General features: G+C 35.6%; 1 long non-coding RNA gene across 1 annotated transcript; it reads right to left on the bottom strand.

Moving 5' to 3' along the window:
* Window positions 1-17,576: 17,576 nt before the first annotated feature.
* Window positions 17,577-18,533, bottom strand: LOC141637686 (uncharacterized). The gene is made up of 3 exons (XR_012541856.1): window positions 18,463-18,533; window positions 18,322-18,363; window positions 17,577-17,604 (listed from the first exon to the last, which is right to left on the bottom strand). It is a non-coding gene; the product is annotated as an uncharacterized LOC141637686 (long non-coding RNA).
* Window positions 18,534-21,607: the final 3,074 nt, after the last annotated feature.

Raw genomic sequence — 21,607 nt, 5'->3', positions numbered from 1 at the left:
ACAGACTGTGTCTAGAGTTATACATTATATGCTAAGAGTTATACATTATATGCCTAGAGTTATGCAGTCTGTGCCTAGAGTTATACATTGTATGACTAGAGTTATACAGACTGTGACTAAAGTAATATATAAATAAATGTATAACTCTAGACACAGAGTTATACATTATATGCCTAGAGTTATACAGTCTGTTGCCTAGAGTTATACATTGTATGACTAGAGTTATACATTCTGAAAACTAAAATAATATATAAACAAATGTATAACTCTAGACACAGAGTTATACATTATATGCCTAGAGTTATACAGTCTGTGTCTAGAGTTATACAGCATATGCCTAGAGTTATACAGTCTGCGTCTAGAGTTATACAGTATATGCCTATGAGTTTAGACCTTGTGTAGGGTAACAATTTTTTGAAATCGACGAGACAGTGACATTCTATAAAATTTATGCATTGGCGTCCGGGTTTGATGTTCGGAAGTACTCGATGAAAAAATGGCGCGACGGTGAAATCAAGTCAAAGTTGCTGGTTTGCAACAGAGAGGGATTCACACATGTCCCAAAAGGCGAGGCAGTAATTAAAAAAAATGAGACCGAGATTAGGGAAGAAGAAATGCAATGAGGATTAACAACTGCGAAACAGAGCAAATATACAGTCAAGAGTGTTGGAATATGTGTCCTCCGACAATAATGCGATCACGACTGTTGATCATGATGATCACATGTTTAAATCTCATTAAAATGAATACAATCGGGAAGTAATATTGTTACTGTCAACTGGTCAACATATATCGGTAATGATTGGCTGACTAGAGTTTGACATTACTGTCGTGTGACGGTGGTGATCAGTTGACCCCCTAGGTCATACCTAAAGGGCAATACTCTTAATTGATTATTTAATTAATCGTATAACGTTACGAGTTAATTAAATTACTTGAAAATTGACGGACGATTTTGGAAGTAAAATTTACGTATCATATTGAAATGTGATTAAATGAGATACGGTCTGAGTAATCGAATTGTTTCATTACTCGGATAAAATTATTGTTTAAGGAAACAATCGGAATTGAATGAATTTTTGTGAATACGATTTACAAATTGGTAAAATATTTCGGCACAAGTAATTATGAAATTACTAAATCGATTTTTGTATGTGACGTATTTTTATTAATACGTTGATTTTTAATATGTTAAAAATACATAACAAATTATGTTACATGTGACATGTTACATATTGAGAAATTGACAAAAATAATATGGACACCATATTATGATATGTACCGAAATAATGGGGTATTAGGTTAACATTGTGTTGATTAATTTATTAAGTAAACATAATGATTGCCTAATAGTCTAGCCATGCAAGCCTATGAACATTGTTAAGAGCAACAACTTCATGCATTGGCTCACCCCAAAAGCCCCCCTACCACCCGGTTTTTGAGAAGAGAAAACCATGATGGTTTTCTCATATTTTTACCTAATAATATACAAAATGTTTTGTATAATATTCATTCACTTGTTCATCCAAAATTTAGAATTTTAGAGAGACAAAATCCTCTCTTCTTCTTCCTCCCATAAAACCGAAAATATTAAGAGTCCATAATATTTTTGGGTCTATTTTCTACTAAGATTAATATTATACTAGTACTTATAATATTAATTAGATTAAGTGTTAAGCCTTGGGTATAAAGCTTAGGGAGAGATCTTATACTTAGATCTTATTCATCCATAAGGAAAAGCTCAAGATCAAAAGAGAAAGGTGATCTCTTTTGTGCCCTTAAATCCGAAATCCACAATGTAAGGACATGATTTCTCTTCTATTATATTATTTGTTTGCATGCATAAAATCCGTATTTATTTTTTATGACATATATGAGTATGTTAATATGTATATGAATCTACATTTCCTTCAATTGGTATCAGAGCCACGGTTGTTTGCATGCAAATCGGTTAAAAGTTTTTCCGAGTTATAAGAATAACAAATAAAACTTGTAAAATTTGTGTTATTATGAGATATCACGAAATTAATCCATGCATGTTAATATTTCTGGTCCTAAAATGTTTTAGGATATTTTGGTTAATTTTTCGGATTTTTATTGTTCATAATTTACAATAATGGCATTTAAATGTGATTTTATGAGTAAAAATGTCATTTTTGGTCTAAAATTAGCTATACTTCGAATTTTCACTTGGTTTTTGGATATGTTGTCACATATATTATTTTGAGATAACCTGTAAATTTTCATAATTTTTGGACTTGTTATGCTCGAAAAATGAATTTTTCATTATTAAATTCGGATTTAAGTGAAAAATAGTTTAATATGAGTTAAATTTCGAATCTGGTCATAGAAAATTAATATGTTGTCACATGCAATTTTAAAAGATGTGTGTAAAATAATTGGCTATAAAGAAGTCTTTTTGCATGATTTATGAATTTTTGGAGAAAAATAGCATAAATAGTGACATTATTAGTGGAAAATTAATAAAACATAATCTATGACTTAGGAAAAACGTCTAATGTTGCTTTTTATTATATTTTTCAGATCTAAAATTGAAAAGTTAATGAAAATAATTTTTTCATGTTTTTATGATTATTTTATTATAAATCGATAAACCGCAACATTGTTTTTCCGGTAAATTTTCGAAATTTTAACCTAAGATTTTGAACATTATGAGTGTCATGGAATTTTTCCAGAATGTTCATGAATTTAAATTTCAAATTTTGAATTTATTTGAAATTTTGTGATTTATTTGAAGTTTAATGGCTTATTTTTGTAATTTTTGGTCCATTTATGAACAATTTTGTAAATATGGGTTAATTATGGTCAAATTATTAGTGAAGACTATATTTTGAGTCCTAAGAGGTTAGGGTAATTAACTTATGCATAAATATGAGTTTATGCATTTTTGTGATTATAAAATGTTGAAATCACGCAAATCCGTAAAAACCGAGTAATATACGATATTGGCTAATTAAAGGCGATTTAGCATAAAATTGAGCATGTTCATACATATTATAATGCTGCATTTTCTTTATGATTGTCATAATTTTAATTTATGTAATTTTTGAATTATGTAATTTTACTTAGTATGGCCTTAGATTTAATTGGTATTTCCCGAAATGTATGGGAATATCGATTCGGTTGTAATTTTTATTGTGATCTCGTATCACCGTTTTGTAATTTAATAGATTTATTTTATTTTAGTTACAAATGTATAATAGGAAATTATGTAATTTTATTTATTCCGGAGTTTCCAAAGACGGATTTCTTCAAAGAATGGCGATACATAAAGACGGTGTTACCTCGAGATGCGTGCCACAACCGAAGTTCAAGGGACCAATGGAGTTGGTTTCCGAATATGTAATAGTTAAATAGTTTTTCTATTTTAGGAAAGGCCATACTAGGATTTATTTATTTATTTTATGCTTGCATTTTATTTTATGTCACATGCATCGCTAAATCGCCATAACTAAAACATGCATCTTTATTTTATCGAGTTTATCGACCGTGTCAATTAGAATTATCATAGTTCACCGCTTTAGTTCACTTAAAACGTGATAGATAATAAATTGACATGACCTCTCGCTAAAACAAACAATTGAGACATAGCCTTACCAAATAGTAGAAACCATGAAAACCTATTTCGCGAGGGAGTGCACTCGGCTACCCCGGGGTACAAACCTTGTTACGTAGGGGAAGTGGGTGATGAATGTTAATCCACCGAATTCATGTTGATAAGGGATGTATCGGCTACCCCGTGCCCAAGTTGATGTGGGTTTGGATAATGGACACATTTATTCGAAATTTGGATTGAACTCAACAAAAGTTATTAATAAGGGTTGCATCGGCTACCCCGTGCCCTTGTTGATGTGTTTTGGGCTATAGATAAATATTAGAGTAATTTTATCGACCAAGAGTTCTAAAAGTAGAATCGATTAAAAGGTTAATCCACCGAGTTATATTGATAAAGGTTGCATCGGCTACCCCGTGCCTAAGTCGATATGAATTTGGGTCTTGGAATCATTTATCTAGTTGGGTAGAGGTCACTAGAAAATGCATAAAACTTGTTTAAATCATACATTTTTACGAGTAATATTAAAACGACAATTGTTTTACTCCTTATATTTTGTTTTGTAGACCACTTCTTTTTCATAACAAATGGCAACATCAACACCAACTCCTAATGCTACACCACTTGCTACTTCATCATGGCTCCGATCCTTTATGGATCGATGTAAACTTGAAAAGAATGGGTCAAATTTCTCCGATTGGGATGCCCAACTCAAATTAGCCGCCGAAGGTGACGACAAGCTTCGTTACCTTACCGAGGCCTCTCCACCCGAACCCTCCACTAGGTCCACCGCGGCCACTAGGGAAGCATATGAGGCTTACCAAAAGGAGTCCGCCGCAATGAAAAATGTCTTAATATTTGCAATGGAGGCGGACCTCCAAAGGAGAGCCTTTAAAATGGGCAATGCTAATGAGATTTACTCCAAACTTGTGACCATGTTTTCACAAACTTCGCGGATCGTCCAATATGAGGCGGCCGCGGCATTCTTTGATCTCGACTTCAAAAAGGGCCAAAAGGTTAGCCCTCATGTTCTCAAACTCATGGAGCTTGTCGAGACCTTGAAAATTCAAAAGGTTGAAATCCCCAAAGAACTCATCGTAGATAGGATTCTACACTCCTTGTCCAAAGTCAAGGCATATGTGCAATTCCGGGTGAATTTCAACATGCAAGACAAGGATGTGTCTCTTGAGGAGTTGCACAAGTTACTTGTGCAAGCCGAGAGGGACATGGGGTTAAATGTGAACCCTCCCAAGGATGTGCTTAATATAAGCACTAAGAGTAAGGGGAAATTCAAGAAGAGTGGAAGGAAGGGTAAAAAGCAAGCTCCCACATTCACCAAAGCTAAGTCTTGTGAAGCTAGCACATCCAAAGTCAAGAAGGGTCCTCTTGATAAATGTCATTATTGTAATGGCATGGGACATTGGAAAAGAAATTGTTCCAAATACCTTGGTGATATCAAAGCTGGAAAGATCACTCCAGTAGGTAAATGACTAACCTTCTTTTATGTTTCTAAATTCAACTATGGTATTATGATGCAAAGTTGTGATAATGTATCTCCCTTTTTATTGTAAATAGGGCCTCCACCAAGCAAAGACAAGGGAAAAGAAAAACAAGCATGAGAAACCATGGAGAAGCTAAGGATAGCTTTTGTGGAGCTTTGTTTTTCATTGCCTTATTTTAAGTTATGTTTTGAATTTTTAGAACTTTAAATTTCCGTGTTCGACATGGAAAAGTATTTTGGATAATGAGTTGTATTTTGGATGATGGTGACTTGGTTTGCAACCCAAGTCACCCGTTTTATCATTTATCCTTTATGTTCTAAAATTTCATCTTTAAATGCTTGCGTTTTGAAACATAAGATTATTCACTTAAGGTGATCTAATAGACAATTATAATGACGGGTTTCATTATATGTCCACATGCTTAAGGCTTATGTATGATCATTTATAAAGCGATTTTGAGTCTATGAACTCTCTTGAAGGAATGTCAATCACCAAGTACACATATGAATTCAATAACAATTAGTCTACCTATGAGGTAGTTCTCCTTATAATTCAACATCATTAATTTGTGTCTCATATGCTATCTTTGAATGTTTAGTGTATTTATTCTAAAGATAGAGTGGGAGAAAAATGAGGACACAACACACAAGACAAAGATCATATTGTGTTTTTGTGTAGATGAAGATCTACGCAAGAGAGAATGATTTGAATAAAGGTATATCTATTTACATAGTATGCCGAATAGATGAGATCTATGGTCTCAAGTTAGTTCTATATGACTAAAGAGACCAAGTGTAATAATCATAAGAGTATATTCTCATATTGTGTTTTTGTGTAGATGAAGATCTACGCAAGAGAGAATGATTTGAATAAAGGTATATCTATTTACATAGTATGCCGAATAGATGAGATCTATGGTCTCAAGTTAGTTCTATATGACTAAAGAGACCAAGTGTAATAATCATAAGAGTATATTCTCAAGATAACTACACGAGGAGACCAAAAGAAGTTTTGGAATAAAATGACTAATGTAAAGTCTTAACAAGTTTTTGACTATGTTTATGAAACATTTGACCAATAGTTTCAACCATGAGATTTACTTAAGAGCCTAAATAAATCAAAGTAACATACTAGTTATGATCGAGTTGCAAAATTGATATACCGATATCTTCAATGGCCAAATTTTTAACCACGCAAATGTCATTGTTTAACCTCACTATGAAATGGTTAAACCTCCTTCCAAAAGGGTATTTGCGAAGGACGTATTCTAGATATTGTTTATACTTGAATAATGACATTGCTACACATCATTATGACATGAGTGTGTTGGAGATTTAAAATCTCTTTCCGTAAGGTTAAGATGAGACCACTTCAAAATAGGTATTTTGAAGGGATATGATGGGAACATATATGGTTCTATCGTAATAACTTGGCAATGCAATTTTATATTTCAATTCTTGAATAAATTTCGATCGAGAAGTCAATTTCGAAATATGTAGAATTGAGTGGGAGTTAGGAAATTCTCATGTGAAGACATGGAATTTAGTGGGAGTTATCATCTTTTGAATTTTTACGACTCATCACTCATTAAAGAATGACGAGCTAATACCTTCTTTCATAAAGAAGCGATTGAGTTTTCAATTCTTGATGAAAATGGACAATGATGAATCCAATTACATCAAGGGATGTTGGATTAGTATTAAAAGATACACATCGTATCAACATTCACATAGGTTATTCATGTAGATGAAAATGGAATTGCCATTAGCAGTCATGGTCGTCCATTGAACCTATGAACGGTTGATCTCATGATTATTAGTAACTAATGTTTCCGCCATTAAAATAATCATGTACATGTCCAATTATAAATCATATGCATAAGAGCATGATGATTGATTGGTGAGCCATAATAGAAACGTCATGCATTCTCAAGTAGAATCCGATGAGCGATTTCAGTGTTTGACGGAATGTTCTATTGTGTGTCAAGAGGTTGCACATATTAATAGAAAATCCGAGCACATATGAGGATTTATGAGAATCCCAATTCTTTTAAGCCTAGAAAGAGAAATGAGAAGTTTTGGAAATATGCTTAGTTGAATAAGAGGTTATTCAAAAATCAATCTTTCCTAGTTAAGCTAGGACTTGTGAGAAGTGCTAAGCTAAATAATCTTGTCAATTGTTACAAGATTCTACAAAACATATACCTAGTGCATTGTGTGTGGATGGAGTACTTGATCAGTACAAGTTATATCATTCATCACAAATTCGTTCGTTATGAGATAATCGATAAGAAATTTCTTTCAAGTTAAAGAACCGAAACCAAGGTCGGGAACCTTGATGTGTACTTGGTAAGATTCATGCTATGAGAACATGAATGTGAAGGAAATTGCAAGTGTAAGAAGTTTGAACACATGGACACATGAGATGTTAAACTTCTATTGCAATCAATAAGTGTTAACACTGACGATATACATCACAAGGTTGTAATGTGATATTGACTACCCGAGTGTGATGTCGACATTTGTCGTTTGAGTTATTATTAACTCACCTTGTACATTGTTATATCCAAACGGGTTGTAGAGACAATTGAACCCCGTTAAAGTGAACATGGACTAACATTGTTTTTGCCCATAGTTACTTATATGAGGTGACGTCTCGAAGTGACTAGAGTGTGATGCGATTGATGGCAAGTTCAAGTGCCATAGAGTCATGTGAGATGACTAGTCGATCACATAGGCAGACTGTTAGGAACATTTTGTCGGGCCTAATGACCGCTTATAGAGTTCTGGCAAATTTATATAGCCTGGTCGTGGCGAGAGCTACTATAGTATTCGAATGAGTCGATTCTTTTGACTAAAGACTGTTCACCTAAGATGGCACAGTTTTCGATTAACTTTGATTTGTGTTACTACGACCTTCGTAAATGGGGTCAAATGGGCATATTTTGGGTTATGATGGCTATGGCTAGTCGAAGGGAATGAGTGCGATAGGAATTGTCCACCCCTAGTCAGGGTTATAACAATATCTCAGGGCCACTCGAGGAGTAATGAACTGGAAATGCGTGGCCACGCTCGGAAAGTATCTATGGTAGATAAGTCCGGTCAATCAGTTATTCTCCAGATCGAGGAAACCACTCTCGATATGATCACTTGCAAGTACGACCTGAAAGACACCTTGCATTGAGTGGGAGATAGTAATAGGACAAGAGAATTGGTGACGCACACTTGTCGAGGACAAGTGGGAGATTGTTGGAATATGTGTCCTCCGACAATAATGCGATCACGACTGTTGATCATGATGATCACATGTTTAAATCTCATTAAAATGAATACAATCGGGAAGTAATATTGTTATGTCAACCGGTCAACATATATCGGTAATGATTGGTGACTAGAGTTTGACATTACTTTGTCGTGTGTGTGACGGTGGTGATCGATTTGACCCCTAGGTCATACCTAAAGGACAATACTCTTAATTGATTATTTAATTAATCGTATAACGTTACGAGTTAATTAAATTACTTGAAAATTGACGGACGATTTTGGAAGTAAAATTTACGTATCATATTGAAATGTGATTAAATGAGATACGGTCTGAGTAATCGAATTGTTTCATTACTCGGATAAAATTATTGTTTAAGGAAACAATCGGAATTGAATGAATTTTTGTGAATACGATTTACAAATTGGTAAAATATTTCGGCACAAGTAATTATGAAATTACTAAATCGATTTTTGTATGTGACGTATTTTTATTAATACGTTGATTTTTAATATGTTAAAAATACATAACAAATTATGTTACATGTGACATGTTACATATTGAGAAATTGACAAAAATAATATGGACACCATATTATGATATGTACCGAAATAATGGGGTATTAGGTTAACATTGTGTTGATTAATTTATTAAGTAAACATAATGATTGCCTAATAGTCTAGCCATGCAAGCCTATGAACATTGTTAAGAGCAACAACTTCATGCATTGGCTCACCCCAAAAGCCCCCCTACCACCCGGTTTTTGAGAAGAGAAAACCATGATGGTTTTCTCATATTTTTACCTAATAATATACAAAATGTTTTGTATAATATTCATTCACTTGTTCATCCAAAATTTAGAATTTTAGAGAGACAAAATCCTCTCTTCTTCTTCCTCCCATAAAACCGAAAATATTAAGAGTCCATAATATTTTTGGGTCTATTTTCTACTAAGATTAATATTATACTAGTACTTATAATATTAATTAGATTAAGTGTTAAGCCTTGGGTATAAAGCTTAGGGAGAGATCTTATACTTAGATCTTATTCATCCATAAGGAAAAGCTCAAGATCAAAAGAGAAAGGTGATCTCTTTTGTGCCCTTAAATCCGAAATCCACAATGTAAGGACATGATTTCTCTTCTATTATATTATTTGTTTGCATGCATAAAATCCGTATTTAATTTTTATGACATATATGAGTATGTTAATATGTATATGAATCTACATTTCCTTCAAAGAGGGTAGGGTGTAAAGCACATGTCAGGCTATTTATGAAGAATGGAGTATTAGTAATTGACCGATTCCACATGGGGCATAATCACGAGCTTGTATCTAGTGAGGATCGTCAGTTTCAAAAGATGTCGCGGAACATAGAAGATTTTCACAAGTACTTGATAATGTACAACTCAAGGGTTAGTTTACTATTAATAAAAACTCCACTAATTGAATGACAAACTTCTAAAGTTATACACCGAGATCTTAGAGTTATGTAAACCTCGAGTAATTGATTGTGAAACTTCTAAATATTTTTTAAAATTCTAGAATAATTTATAACAGCCTTAGAGTTATATAGAAAGTTGTTAGAGTTATACATATTCGCATATGTAAGGGTTATAAATAATAAGAAGTTGCACAATCAATCAATGGAGTTATGCATATGTTTCATGAAGTTATATGAAAAGGTGTAAGAGTTATAGTTGAGGAATCCTTGATTATTACTCAGCACTGATCAGGATTTGTTGTCCACTGCAGTTGAAGATAGGAGCAACTAGGACGTATAACATGTGTAAGGAACTCGTAAACGGGTTCGAGAACATTGGTGCATCCTTAACTGATTTTAAGAACTTCCACCGAGATGTGAAATGCTTCATCCATAAACGGGACGGTCAATTGTTCATAGACCGGTTCAAGAATATGGCACAAAATAGGCAGGGGTTTTATTTTGATTATGAAGTTGAGAAGGATAATAGCTTTCGAAGGGCAATCTGGGCTAACAGAACCGCTAGAAGGAACTACTCCGTTTTTAGAGATGCAATGTCGTACGATAATAACTTCATAATTTAATTTGATTACAGGGACACTGGCTACACGGTGCACCTGTACGATGTTTGAAAGGATGGGAATTTTGTGCCGACATATAGTATGGATTTTGTCGGCTAACGGCAAGAAGACAATTCCAGATGATTATGTTTCTACAAGATGGAGAAAAGATGCATTGCAATTCAGATTATCAGAATGTGATGGTGAACAAACGGATTCAATTAGTAGCGCTGATGGAAAAGAAGTTGAGATGGTGAAGTTGTGGTCAGAAATTCATGCGACCATTGGTTTACTTCGTAGCATGAGTGTGACTGAAGTTGTGAACTTAAGCTCCTTAATTAGAGAGTTCAAGGAGAAACTTTTACCGCACAAGAAAGATTTAACTAAGCAGCAGGAATTCGAGCAAATCCTTGGTTGCCCCGCCAGTGACGAGGTAACAATACTTCCACCAAAACAATCCAAAAACAAAGGCAGCGGTAAAAGAATGGTGTCAGCTAAGGCTAAAGCCATTGCCTTGGCTTGTAAGCCAAAGCGCATGTGTAATAACTGTAAACAAATGGCACACCACGATAAACGGAACTGCCCTAACCCATTTTCTGAGCATCCACCGTCTTCACCAGCATCTAAAGGAGTAGAAGAAGAAGAAGAAGAAGAAGACGAAGAAGAAGAAGAAAAAGAAGAGGAAGAAGAAGAAGACGACGACGAAGAAGAATAGAGAAACTTAACATGTTGTAGTAGTAGGCAGTAGAAAAATACCTCCGTCTCAACAAATTATTTACAATCTTTTTTTCTTTAAAAGGTAAAAAATCTGGTGAGACGGAAGGGGTATTCACTAGCTAGCTTTTGTCTATTTTGAATGGGGTTTGCACCTTCCAGATTGTATAACTTCAGTAATATGAGTGTGAAATTTAAAGCTAATGTTGTATAACTCTTTTACACAATTTGGATGACTTTTGTTCATGGCAAAAAATCCAATATTTAAAAGTTTGATAAAGAACGAATTATAACTTCAGTGGGTTTAAGTAAAACTCTTACCCATATATGGATAACTGTACTTCACAGAGTGTATAACTCTTATAGTTATCTGTATAACACTTCTAATTATGTGTATCTTTTGCCCTTGTTTCTATAATTGTTGATATATTTGACTAAAGTCATGTGTTGTATGACTCTTGTACACAATTTGTATAACTTGTTATTTTTTGTATAACTCATAACTGTCTAATAAATTTTGCCTTTTTCATAACTGCAGTCATGTGTTGTATAACTCTTGTACACAATTTGTATAACTCTTGTTATTTTTTGTATAACTCATAGCTGTCTAATAAATTTTGCCTTTTTTCAGAACTGTAGTCATGTGTTGTATAACTCCTGTACAAAATTTGTATAACTTTACTTCACAGACTGTATAACTCTAATTCTTATCTGTATAACTTGGATTTTAATTATGACAGACCAAGATGATATAATAACAATCTATTCCAAAAAAGTTGTCTAAGTTGTTAAGGAGTTTCTTGACAACATACAAGAGTTGCAAAAACAGAGACTACAAAATGAATGGAAATACATTCTATTTTTTCCCAGGTTTTTTATCTGCTTTCCACGCCATTTTTCGTCTGGCTTCTAGTTGTTTCAGGATCTGGTCTTTCTCGCCAATGAAACCGTTGACCTTGGTCAGAACTCCTTGCCCGATGATGTTCATGTCAGCTAGGACAAGCGTCGCTGCCAGCTGGATTACCAAATATCGACGGTTCACCTTCCTCTCAAGATCAACGTTACCAAAACTATCACCCTCGTACATTAACATGTGCATCATGGTGAACAAGCCAGACTCGGTGTCGTTAATCGTTTGCTTATGCCAAGCAAACTGGATCTGACGAAACTGGAACTCCGGTAGGTCTTTCCCTCTGTCCTTGTCCTCGTCCCTAGACTCCAGATAGTCGCTCACGAGGCTCGCCTGGCACAAACAAGAAACGTCAAAAAGTGAAATTGTAAAGGGGTGACAACACTTTTGAGTTGAACGTAATTACAATTTAATTCCACTTACAATTACGTGACACGCTTTGCATATCTCCGACTGGCCCGGACTTGAGTAGTACTTATTGTCAAGAAGATCAATCGTACGTGAATTAAAGTTGATACACGCACATGCATAATGGGCTTCAATCTTAATGGGTACGAAGATTAAATCAGCCTTCAAGCTGAAATCTTTGCCACTGTCGATTCTGAAGACATCCCACACATTGTACAACCTTTCGGTGTTCGTGTTTGTTGACATGAGTTTCGTACAAAGTTCAAGATTATTTCCTGTTCAAGTAGAAGTATATGTGTGAGAATACCAGAGGAGTTATAGGGGTTGTGCAATGGAGTTACACAGTAACTCTTATATCATATTGAAGTATGCCTAAGTTCATACTGGCTGTTAATAACTTCTCAAAACAAAATGTGTAACTCCATAGAGGGTATGTATAACTTTAGTCTTATTTTCCACTGTGAAAGTTTTAAATATCATACCCTCAAAGTATAACTCTAAAGAGGGTATGTGAAACTCTTATAGCATATTAAAGGATTGATTACAACCATACCATATGACGGATACCAAGAAAGACGAACGAAATAACGCGCACTCCTCTGCCTCCAAACGATTAAGCAACAAGGACCAACACTCAATCACTGAATCATCCATTGGCGTCTCAGGGAGCATGGACAACATTTTCAACCTATTAATTGTTGCGTGCCGGGAATAGTTCACAAGTAGTTCACCGTGGTTCAGCCAGCAGGTGTTAGTCAGGCTATAACGTCTAATAAATGGGAAGGTAAATCGCTATTAAAATGACTCGCATAACTTCAGTGATGAAACATATAACTGCAGATTAGGAATGTGTAACTCCATTAACGATATGTATAACTTTAGTTGGTAAGTTATACATTTCAATCTTGAAGTTATACAAAGCATAAAATAGTACTCAAGTGGTTCTGTTGATTTTAGACAGCTTACCCATTTGGAAATTTGTAGTCATCAAGGAAAACGTAATCAGCCACTTTTTTTTCGATACACCGGATATCCCTAATTAATGCCTTGTTTAACCTCAGCATCTTGGCGACCACTGTAAGGTCGGCGTCTGGCTCCCTGCAATATGTGGTGCAACCAAGGCCATCGCCGTACCCCGGGAGCGGCTACTGACCGCTGAGAGAGCCCGACTAGACGGCGTCCAGCCCAGTGCTACTTGGGAAGGTGGAGTCCGATAGGTTGAACTGACTTTGGAGCAAGGGCGTTTAGCAGAACTGTTCTCTCCGGCAACTCCGACACCTCTCTTCCTTCCACTTGTGTTGCCGGCTAACCTTTGTGCCTCACGCAGCTCCTCTATTTAACGGTCTTTAACCTCCTTAAAAGCTGTTACCCTAGATAACACAGCTTCCCTATCCACGTTAATGTCACTGAGGACAAGGGTGGTAGCAACTTCCGCTCGCATGAGGTCATTGCTGTCCTTTGTCCCTATGGTACACTCGAATGGCTCTTCACGGTACAACAACATATGAACCATGACGTAAAGACCACAGTCATTGACAAAGATATACCCCTGCTCCCCTGCCAGTTGAATTTAATGTTTACAAAAGGAAACCCTTCAACTTTCTTCCCTTTGTCGAGCCCTTTGTAGACCATATACTTTTCCATCGCATCAGCCTGGCAGAAGTTAGGCAAGGCGTTTAAAAGAGGAAGACCAATTAACAAAACAATGGAGCTGAAAATTAATCTAGTCACCAGTTTTATAAGACTTACAGTAATACGCGCAATCCCTCCATATGGTAATTTCAGAAGATCGTCCTCGTAAGAACGATTATCAAGGTACTCGATCTGCTCAGAGAGGAAATTTATGCAAATGCAAGAGTAGTGATCTTGATCGCCGATTAACTTACCGACGAAAAACCTACAAACATGCACCAAAAGTCTAAGAGTTAAAAAACATAATTAGAAGCTTAGAGGCATACATATTGTGCATAATTGGAATTATACATTCTATGGTTAGAGTTATACATTATATGTCTAGAGTTGTACATTCTATTTCTAGAGTTATACATTATATGCCTAGAGTTGTACAGTATATGCTCGGTTTTGATGAGTGGCTAACTTCACTCCATAACTCTAGGCATAGAATGTGTAACTCTAACCATAGAATGTATAACTCATCGCACATAATGTACAAATCGTAAGCATATACTTTGTATAACTCTAGGCATATGCTTACAGTTGCACATTATGTGCAGTGAGTTATACATTATATGCCTAGAGTTATGGAGTGAAGTTAGTCACTCATCAAAACTCTAAGCATATACTGTATAACTCTAGGCAAATAATGTATAACTCTAGCCATAGAATGTATAACTCTAGCCATTCTGAAAACTAAAGTTATATAATGTATAACTCTAGCCATAAAATGTATAACTGTAAGCATATACAGTACAGTGTATAACTCCAGGTATAACTCTAGGTATAACTCCAGGCATCTAATGTATAACTCCAAAGTATATATTGTACAACTCTAAGCATATACTGTATAACTCTAGGCAAATAATGTATAACTCCAGTATGGAAATGTCTCTATATTGATATCTGAGCTCACCATATCAGAGTCCAGTTGGAATGGACTAGAACACGACTCTTGCCACATGTCCCACGAGGCACAAAAGCCTTCAAAATGATCAACAACCAAGTTTTTTTTTCCTGCCTTGCCAAATTGCAATTGCTAGGTCCTATAAAAATGATAAACGGGGGTTGACAGCTTATATCACAAGTTACGTACATTTTGTCACAAAATAACTTGCGGAGTTCGAGCACACTTACAGCGTGACCTAGGCCAAAGAAACAGCGCGAACTTGCAATAGCTGCAGTGTTCGCGTGCGTAAGCTGATTGAGTAGTACAGACCAGCAGTTGATGACATTGGCCATAATCTGAGACCCGGGCATCAACGTCTGGAGATCAATACACGTTATGCAGTTTGGGGTGGCATATGTGACCAGTTGTTCCCTACAAAGGATTAGCAAAATGAGACACGCAGCAAGTGAAAAGATTCATGACCTGTTTTACTGTCGTATTGAAATATAGGTAAAACTTATCTTTTACTTACTCTTTATTATGGTCGTGGAATTGATCAAAGACATAATCCATTACATCCTTCTTCACCCTGAACACCGTCCTGAAACGTTCCTTGTTAAATCGCAAAGAATCGTGAGCATACGTGCTTTGGTCGGGTTCGGTGCCCCGCAATCCCGAGAACAACCTAGGTTCTCGGGTACAATGTCCATACACGGAAGGGGGACAGTTGAATGCGAAGAAAGGATGGTGGATCATGTCACATCGCAAAGACACATAAATAGGGGGGGTGGTGCAACCGGCTCAACCCTAGCACCAGCGATTTCAACTACCACACCTTTTTTGGCCGCACTAATCGTTCGCTCATCAACCCCGGCAAATGCCTCATTCACATCTGTCGTGCTCATGAAAGTCAGAGGGATTTGATTTCCACTCCATTCCGTTGAAGGATCCCCCGGGGTGACCTCCGCACCATCGACAACAACTACGTTTTCACCCCCGTTGTTAGGCTGTTGTTCAACATTCTCAATTACATCCTTTAGTACAATGGCCTGAATGAAAAATAATAAAATTAAACACCATGCTTTTGTATCAAAAAAGTTACAGGTATAACTCTAAAAGTGATACAAAGAGGTCACGAGTTCTGAAACCAATGAATTACGATTATACATAGAAGGGCAAGAGTTATACACGTGTGAAGTATTACAAATATGCTATAAGAGTTATACATATTTGAGTTAGAGTTATACACATATGGTTAAGAGTTGTACCAAAGGGCCGTTGCAGTTGTACAGATTGAAAGATAAAGTTATACAAAGAGGCACTACAGTTACAAGGCCTCATCATAAGTTTCAACAAAGTTATACTTTATCTACTTAGAGTTATACACGACCAATTAACAAAAAAAACGAATGTGTAACACAAATTAACAAATTTACCTCGCCACCAGGACCACTCCCGTCCGCTGGAAGTCCACATAAAGCTTCCTTAATTTCAGCAGTAGAAAACATACACTCCATCAATTCTTGTGTATCCATTGGCAATGATGGGACTGTAGATTTTTCCATCTCCTTATCTGACGGTTGATTGTCTGACAATCTTTCAACATTTTCTTTCAATCCCTCCCCATGAACTTGCTCATGCACCTCATCACCTACCCCGGGCCGAGTTTCAGCATCCTCTGACAGTCCGTAAGCTTGGTCAATTTCCTCCACGGTGTACTTCGCCTCCAACAACAGCTCTCTGACAGTTTGGACGGGGGTGCACACAATTTGATCCTCTAACCCTGGGCTAGCATCTGACAACGGATTAGAAACTACTGTATCACCTCCCACTTCCTCCATAATCTTTGACCATGAAACTCAACTGATTTCGTTGGCGCGTTAGCTTTGTCCGACTCTCCACGCAGCTCAACACAAGGGTTACCACCCCTGCCACCTCCATCATTGGCGAGATTAGACAGAACTTCACTTATTTGACGCGTAGATGCATCGATTCCGTCATTTTTTTGGGGGGACTCACTAACTACCTCTCCAAATGCAGGAGCATTACCAACAGAAACCTTCAGCCTTTCTGCAATCTGTTCTGCTTCAGCGACGTACTTTTGAATCTTTTCACCCTCAAACTTTGAACCTTGGAATCAGGTTCCTTCTCAGTACTTGGTACATCATCCATCTGTAGGTGACAAACAATAGGGATTCAGATTATGTATAACCAAAATTCTGTAAAATCAAATTTCTGTAAAATCTAAAATTCTTTTCACCATTCAAAAGAAGAGATAATCAGAAGAGTTATACAGAATAACAGTAGAGTTATACATATAATAACAAAAGTTAGACAATCTGAAACTAAAGTTATATAATGTGTAACTCTAGCCATAGAATGTATAACTCTAAGTATATACTGTATAACTCTAGGCATATACTGTATAACTCTAGGCATATATTGTATAACTCCAGGTATAAAATGTACAACTCTAGGCATATATTGTATAACTCCAGTTATACATTATGACAGTAGAAGTTATTCAACATGTAATCAGAGTTATACAACAAATGACTGCAGTTTTAACAAAAGTCAAACTTTTAACCTTGGAATCAACTCCCTTGTCAGTACTTGGTACATCATCCATCTGTAGGTGACAAACAATAGGGATTCAGATTATGCATATATTTAGTTGAAGTTATACATAATTCAATAAGAGTTATATAAAAAAGAATTTTGAATGGTTTGTCATCTCTTCTTTTCAACCAAAATTTTGTAAAATCCAAAATTCTTTTCACCATTCAAAAGAAGAGATAACCAGGAAAGTTAGCTATACAGAATAACAGTACAGTTATACATATAATAACAAAAGTTAGACATTCTGAAAACTAAAGTCATATAATGTATAACTCTAGCCATAGAATGTATAACTCTGGCCATAAAATGTATAACTGTAAGCATATACAGTATAATGTATAACTCCAGGAATAACTCCAGGTATAACTCTAGGTATAACTCCAGACATCTAATGTATAACTCCAAAGTATATATTGTATAACTCTAGGCATATACTGTATAACTCTAGGTATATATTGTATAAATCCAGGTATAAAATGTATAACTCTAGGCATATATTGTATAACTCTAGGCATATAAACTAAATAAAAGTAGAGTTATACATATAACAATTAGAGTTTTACATTATGAAAGAAGAGTTGGTCACAGAATCAGAAGTGCTATACATCTAGTAACCAGAGTTATACATCTAGTAACCAGAGTTATACATATTGAGTACTAAAGTTATACATCTAGTAATCAGAGTTATACATCTAGTAACGTATAAATAAAAGTCAAAACTTTTAACCTGGATATCAAGTCCCTTGTCAATACTTTCTACAACATCCATCTGTAGATGACAAACAATTGGGATTAAAATTATGCATATATTTAATTGAAGTTATACATCATTCTATAAAAGTTATACCAACAAGACGAGATTTTTTACCTTTGATTCAGATTTCTTGGAAGTTTTCTTGGCATTTTTCTTGGCAAAAAACATTGTTAATTATCAAATGAACTCGTATTTGATCTGCACAACCATAATTAACAATTGAACAAATCAACATCAGCAAACCCATAATTGAAAATTGAAAAATCAAATGAACTCTTTTTATGATAGTTTAATAAAGGCAATAATTAACAAAAAACAAAGTACAAATCACTAAATAAGGAATGGAAAAAATACCTTATAAAAAAATGGAGATAGGCGAGTTTGCAGGCGAGTTGGAATTAATTGGTAGTGATGAAAATGGCGTCTGTTGAGTTGGAATTAATTGGTAGTGATGAAAATGGAGTTATCAGCAATGTGAAGAAAGAAAGGGAAGACGAAATGACAGGAAATAGAGGGGAAAAAAACCGCAAGTTGTTTTGAATTATGTGGAAAATGAGGAGGGAAATGATGACGGACTGATGGACATAACAGTATAGCATGCATGGGTTAGTGGGTAAGAGGAGAGAGGTAAATCTAAAATATTAGTTGAGTGGGTTTTTACTGTGCAATCTTGGCCATTGGTTTGCTTGATCCAACATCCCACATTAAGACCTATGGACTTAATATGATATAATGGCCTTAGTTGATCCCTCTTCTCTCTCTCTCTAGAGAGAGAGAGAGAGAGAGAGAGAGAGAGAGAGAGAGAGAGAGAGAGAGAGAGAGAGAGAGAGAGAGATTTTGTGAGTTTGGTTTCTTATGTTGAGTTGTGAGTTTGAGCTTTGAAATCTCAGCCACTAGATTATATTAGAGATGAATGACCAAGATCTAATCTTACCTGTCATATATAACCACTGTCATTTATTTATTTTCTCTTTTTCCTAGTGTTACTTTTTTTTTTTTACTTTAATTTTTTTTATCTCTTTTTTTTTAACTCGTGTTATTATGCTGTTATTATACTTTTTTTTTACGACTTTGATTTTTTTTTTCTCTTATGTTTCTCTCTAATTTTCTCATTATGTTACATTTTTTTCTTTTTCTTTTTGTACCGGATTTTTTTTACTTTAATTTTTTTTCTCTTTTTTACCTCGTGTTATTATGCTGTTATTGTGCTTTTTTTACTTTGATTTTTTTAACGACTTTGATTTTTTTCTCTTTTTTTTTTTACCACGTGTTATTGTGTTGTTATTGTTATTCCGCTGTTATTCTGATGTTATTCTGCTGTTACTTTGATTTTTTTACGACTTTGATTTTTTTTTACCACGTGTTATTGTGCTGTTATTCTACTGTTATTCTGCTGTTATTGTGATGTTATTCCGGTGTCACTTTGATTTTTTTATTTTTTTGATTTTTTTTACTATGATTTTTTACTCTTTTTTTTTACCGCATGTTATTGTGCTGTTATTCTGGTGTTATTGTGATGTTATTCCGGTGCCACTTTGATTTTTTTTTTTACGACTTTTTTTTTTTTTTTTAACACATGTTATTGTACTGTTATTCTACTGTTATTCCGCTGTTATTGTGATGTTATTCCGGTGTCACTTTGATTTTTTTTACGACTTTGATTTTTTTTTCTTTTTTTTACCACGTGTTATTGTGATATTATTCTACTGTTATTCTGCTGTTATTGTGATGTTATTCTGGTGTTATTGTACTGTTACTCTGGTATTATTGTGCTGTTAGATCATCAGAACCCACATTATCAACACTAAAAGTTTCCTCATCATCAGAACCCACATTCATCCCCAATAAAACATTATCAATCCCCTCAACCTCAACCTCGTTATCCGAATCGATCCAAACCGTTCTTACACCCCCATTAATTCCTCTAGATGAACTCTCATCAAAATCCCTACTCCCCTTGTCCTTCCTCCTAGCAATGTAAAAATCATCCCCACAATCAGACACAACAAACCCACCAAAATTACAACAATCATCATCATAATCACCAAACCCTAACCCTAACCCTAAAGGATGACGACCCACATCACCATTCCCATCAATTACTCCAAAAGTTTTTTCATTTACGATAATTGACACAATTTCATCAGAACCCATCAAATTAGATTCCTCAACGCGTTGATGAAACAAGTCTATGACGAAATTTACCTGATTATGGCGCGATACGACGTCGTTTCGAGCCGCGATTTCTTGTAGACACCTCGTTTCTGCACCTCCCGCCAAACACCCAATGATGATTGGGCCGCATGTTTAGCATATGTCGCGGTTTTATGACGTTTCGTAAATCGGTTAGTAAAAGGTAACTCAAACACTTGTGTCTACTTCATGATCATCATCTAGGTGTCATTACGGTCGTTTTGGCAGTAATTAGAGTTCATTTGGAGTCTGGGTCAAAAACCGTCTTCATTTCCTAAAACCGTCAAATCCCGAGTCAAAAGCAATGTGCCTGTCTACCTAAGGTTAGGATGTCATAAAATGTTGAGATTATATCTCATTTTGAGTCACATGTCACTTTTTTGGGCTAAACTTAAAGTTTACATTACAAAATGTGCATTTCATTTAGTTAAAATGACAACCCGACCTTTAGGCCCATTTTACGAGGTGATAACAACTTTTTTAGGTCAGGCCTATTTCACAGAAAGTTCTAGATCTCTTTCTTAGCTTTCCAACGCCACCAAAATCACCTTATTCCGAGTCTTGTAGAGAAAGTTATGCCTAAAATACGACAGGTTGTCAAACGCGCTTTCTTGCGCAGGAGGAACCCGCTGAGGAAAGGACGCAGCAATTGCTGCGCCTCTTCCAAGGGACGCAACACCTGCTGCGCCTTTTCTCCAGGCTTTCTTTTTGTCCAAGTTTCCGTGTTTAACCTAAGTCGGTTGTTTTCGGATCTTTCTCCCCTTTCCTAAACCCTAATTCCGTGATTAGTATAAATAGAGACCTTCGGTCTCACATATTTCTCACGCGAGTGTCCGTCCTTCTCTTCTCCCTTTGCATTCTAAGACCACGATCTTGCTTATTGGCGCCTACGTGCTTGAAATTTCGACCACGTAAGCTCGGATCCTTCCGAGTACCAGCCTCGTTTTGCATGACCGACCAATTTGACCAACTCCACTACACCATAATCAATTAATCAATTCAATTTGCTTTTAAATCCTTTTTCAAGGGCACTTTCATATTTGCATTATAGATCGAGTCGAGTTAC

This window comes from Silene latifolia, unplaced genomic scaffold (genome assembly GCF_048544455.1).
Source record: "Silene latifolia isolate original U9 population unplaced genomic scaffold, ASM4854445v1 scaffold_132, whole genome shotgun sequence".
Lineage (NCBI taxonomy): Eukaryota > Viridiplantae > Streptophyta > Magnoliopsida > Caryophyllales > Caryophyllaceae > Silene > Silene latifolia.
The sequence above is the reverse complement of the archived record's forward strand: the minus strand, read 5'-3'. Positions and strand labels throughout refer to the sequence as shown.